This window comes from Phyllostomus discolor, chromosome 2, assembly GCF_004126475.2.
Source record: "Phyllostomus discolor isolate MPI-MPIP mPhyDis1 chromosome 2, mPhyDis1.pri.v3, whole genome shotgun sequence".
NCBI lineage: Eukaryota > Metazoa > Chordata > Mammalia > Chiroptera > Phyllostomidae > Phyllostomus > Phyllostomus discolor.
Window position 1 is genome coordinate 12,821,284 of NC_040904.2, and position 4,291 is coordinate 12,825,574.

At 40.5% G+C, this 4,291-nt stretch overlaps 1 non-coding gene across 1 annotated transcript; it reads right to left on the minus strand.

Annotated features, from left to right (window-relative positions):
- Positions 1-206: 206 nt before the first annotated feature.
- On the minus strand, positions 207-370 carry LOC114491206. The gene has a single exon (XR_003684013.1). It is a non-coding gene; the product is annotated as a U1 spliceosomal RNA (small nuclear RNA).
- Positions 371-4,291: the final 3,921 nt, after the last annotated feature.

Here is a 4,291-nt window from a genome sequence, read left to right on the forward strand (position 1 = left end):
GGCCTATACCAGGCCATCATTCAAATATGTTACACCTATTTAAAATCCATAACTTTAAATTACATTTTAAAATTTTACATGTATAAGATGGTCTGACTTAGCAAAGGGAAAGTGATATTTAGCTGCAAAAGAATATCAGAAAGCTACTTCTAGCTTAGGAGATGCTGACAAAATGGATCTTTTTTTTTTTTTTTTTTTTTTTTTTCCAGGGGAGAGCGCGAACGCAGTCCCCCACTACCACAAATTATGCAGTCGAGTTTCCCACATTTGGGGAAATCGCAGGGGTCAGCACACCCGGAGTGCAATGGGTGAGCCTCGCCCTGGGAAAACCACCTTCGTGATCATGGTATCTCCCCTGCCAGGTAAGTATAAAATGGATCTTTATTTAATTGTAAACCTTATCTTCCTATGTACATTGACTTAGCCTTGAGAAATCCTCAATTCTTTGATCCATTTTGTTTGGTGATACAGTAAGTATATTGAGTTATTTCGGGAGCATTTAAGTTTCTTTAGCTTTGTCATTTTACATTATTCTCTGTCTGCTCTGCACTCTTAAGATTCAACGATTTCTGCTCATTTTAACGTAGAGGATTTGAGAAGTCAGAAGTAACAGATGTTTCAGTAAGGGCTTCCTCCCCTCCCCAAATGAATGACCATGCAAGTGTATGAATTAGAGAGTTAAAAGAAAATAACCTTGTTGTTCATATAACCTGATACTTTCTATTCATATCATGGGTGATGTTGTAAGGTGACCAATTTCTCACTCATGAATCTCAGTGGTTTAACACAAGAGAGGCCATCTCTCAACTCAGTAACAGTCCCCTGAAGCTGCATTCTCAACCGGCTTTCACTGGGTGAGAAAAGTTCATCTGCTACTTAGGGATTCACGTTGATCAAATTTCTATAATCTTTAGTAATAGGTTGCTTTGGACTTCGACATCCAAGAAGCAGAAGGGAAAACAGAATAAAGAAGGAACATGTATTTTTTCTATCTGTAGCCAGGAAGAGGCATGCTAGCACACTCTGAAAATGAGAAAAAAAAATTGAATATACCCAATTAGATACAGGGAGAGTAAGACATGAAGACACTGATTGGACAGTTGTGAAAGGTGTCCTACGAGTTTTCAATGGATAACTGGTGGTCTATGTTACAAAGGGTAAATACATTCTCCTTTGTTATCCCAAAATAGCCATATTCAACAACAGAAACATTTGTTAAATGCCTGCTGTGTGCAAAGTCCTGCCATGTGTGCTAAAAAAATAAAGATAAACAAAAATGCATGGTTCATGCCAAACACTAATAATATGTTGTATTAGTTTGCTAGACCAGACCTAAAAATAGCAGAGACTGGGTGGTTTAATCAACATAATTTTTTTCTCCCACAGTTCTGCTGACTAGAAGTCCAAGATCAAGGTGTCAGCAGCGTTTGTTTCTGCTAAGGCTCATGAGGGAAGGATCTATATTCTAGGCCCTTCTCTTTGGCTCGCAGGTGGACCTCTCTGTCTTCACATGGTCTTCCTTCTGTGTGTGTGTGTGTTTTCTAGTATCCTCTTCTCGTGAGAATATGAGTCATACCGGCTTCATTGTAACCCAGTTGTCTTTTAAACACCCTGTCTCTAAATATCAGCACTTTCTGGAGTAGTGGGAGTTAGAAATTCAACATAGAATACTCGTGGGAACACATGTCTTAGAAAATATATTTCAATTTTTTCTTATTCATGTTCCCCAGTGAAATGATCTATGCCTATTATCTCTCCAGTTTAACATCTTGTGTGATAGCTATTTCACAAAGTTAATTGGACTGGGCCCAGGTAGCTGTTAAAATCGTGTGTCTGGGTGTGTCTGGGAGAGCGTCCCAGGAAGAGATGAGCATTGGAGTCTGTAGACTGAGTGCAGAGGAAGGCGGCCCTCACCAGTTCTGCCTGAGGGCCTGAATGGAGGGAATGAAAAAGCTGAGAAAGGGTGAATTCACTCTCCGTTGAGACCGAGACATCTGTCGTTTTCTGCCCTGGCACACAAGGCGTTCCCAACTCTCATGCCTTTGCACTCAGCCTGGGACTTGCACTGTTGTGACTCCTTTTCTCCAGCCCAATTCTTGGGCCTTTGGACTCAGACTCACACCACTGGCCGCCCTGGTCCTCAGGCCTCAGATTCAGTTGAATGACACAACTGAGTTTCCTGGTTTTCCAGCAGGTCTGGGGGTTCCCAGCCTCCATAATCATGGGAGCCAATTTTTATAATAAATCTCTTCTTATTATTTATTATTGGTGATATTGTCAACATAGGAAAAATCCAAAGCTGTAAGAATTTTTATGAGTTTATTTGAGCCAAACTAATGACAAATGCCAGGAATCAAAATCTCAGTGGATTGAAGAAACACTTCAGGGAATGGCAATTTTGCACTTTATTTTATACATTATAATCAAAGGAGGAGGTGTAAGGAGAGTTACATGAACTGCCTTGGTGATAACTCAGGGAGGCAGGAGAAAGCAAAGTGGGGGAATCTCTGGGACTGGGTAAAGGGTAAAATGAAGAGACGCATCCTTCTTTTACATGGGTGGGTACAGGAGTGTTAGCAGTGAACATTCATGGTGCAGAGAGACGGCACGTGGGGAAGCAAGACCACCGTGAGGGGTTCTGTTGTCTAGCACTCTGGGGGGCGATTGTGCCCTGAGCGGTCTGGAAGTGGGTTGCTCAGACATTCATGTAATCTTAGATGCAACAATACAACACTCAGGTTCAGTTAAGGTAAAGGTTGACTTTCATCAAGGGAGATGCCAGCCTGTGACATGACTACCCGCTATGGCTGCCTTTTAGTTAGAAACTTTTAAATTTCAGACCATCCTATGTGGCTACTTTTGGTCTCTGAGTTGTCTCTGAGTGTGTTAAGGCTGCCATGTAGGTCTCTCTGGAGCCTTTAAGGTTTAGTATGTGGCCCCTTTATATGTATATATACTGTATATGTGCAGTGTGTGTGTGTGTGTGTGTGTGTGTGTCTGTGTGTGTGCGCGTGCGTGTATAATCTCCTATTGGTACTGTTTCTCCAGAGAATCCAGACTGATACACTTCTAAAGGTATTTTTTACATCATCGAGAACAATCATTTCAGAGAGGAGAGAAATAGTCTCACTAGACAAGTAAAATGGAATTACTTTGAGAAAAGCATAATCAACCATAATGTAAATGATTATCTCTCTACCTTTAGGACGAAGAATACTATTTAAACAGTGTAAGCACATCAAATATTCTCAGGAAACAAAGTTTGACTTGTCCACGTAGAAAGAGTACAATTAAGTAATGCACTAAAATCATTTTGCTTGAAAGGATTAATGTTGTTCCTTTTATTTTTACTAGACTGTAAAGAATAGATCTAAGATGGTATCAGGGTTGATAAGAGCTTCTGGTGTGTAGAACCTCTCTTCACATCTCATATTTCAGATTCGAAGGCCCTAAGAAGACCATGGACTTTATGAGGTTTCTCTGTGACCTTGAGGATGTATATAAAATAGGGTCATTCTACCAATATCATGAAAGTCACTTGTTTAAAATTCAAAAGGGAGCACAAGGTCCATACAACTAATATGTAATCAATTTGAAGGCAGACCTAAAATCCATGACTACATTTAAATTTCTACTGGATATAATGTACTTTAGTTGCAATTACTCCTTAAATTTTCCCAGATGAGTGATAAAGAACTCTCATGCCAGATGGAAAAAAATCATCCGGGGGAAAAATGTAAAGGAAAACTCCACGTTCTAAAATTGAAGTGTAAAAACAGCCCCGCTGGCTTCCTCACATAGAGGCACCATGATTGTCCCATAGCAATCAGGGCACACATCTTATTTTCACTTGTATTTTTTCAGTCATGTTAATGATTCCATTCACTTCCCATCATCTGTTTCCCTTTTGTGCCCCTGATTATAGATACCCCCATTTCTGACCTGACACATAGATGTCAATGGCACATCTGTGGCCATAAAACAGATTGCCTGTGGCTGGAGCGATGCTGCCTGCATAGGGAGGAAACCCACAATTTCGGTCCCTCTAAAATAATCTCTGGCGGGCAAGGCTATTCCATTCACCCTGTGTGATCCACAAGAACAAATGGACAAAACAACAGGACCAGTAGTTGACAAGCTCCTTTTTACATGCGGCAGCATTCATTCCAAAAAACCTTTAAGGAAACCTTACCTTCTACGGGACATTGTTTTAACCAATACACTTAAGGGAGTACGATGTTTTCTCTGAGCTAATAGGAAATTGACCCAGAAGTGAACTACAGCAAGAAGC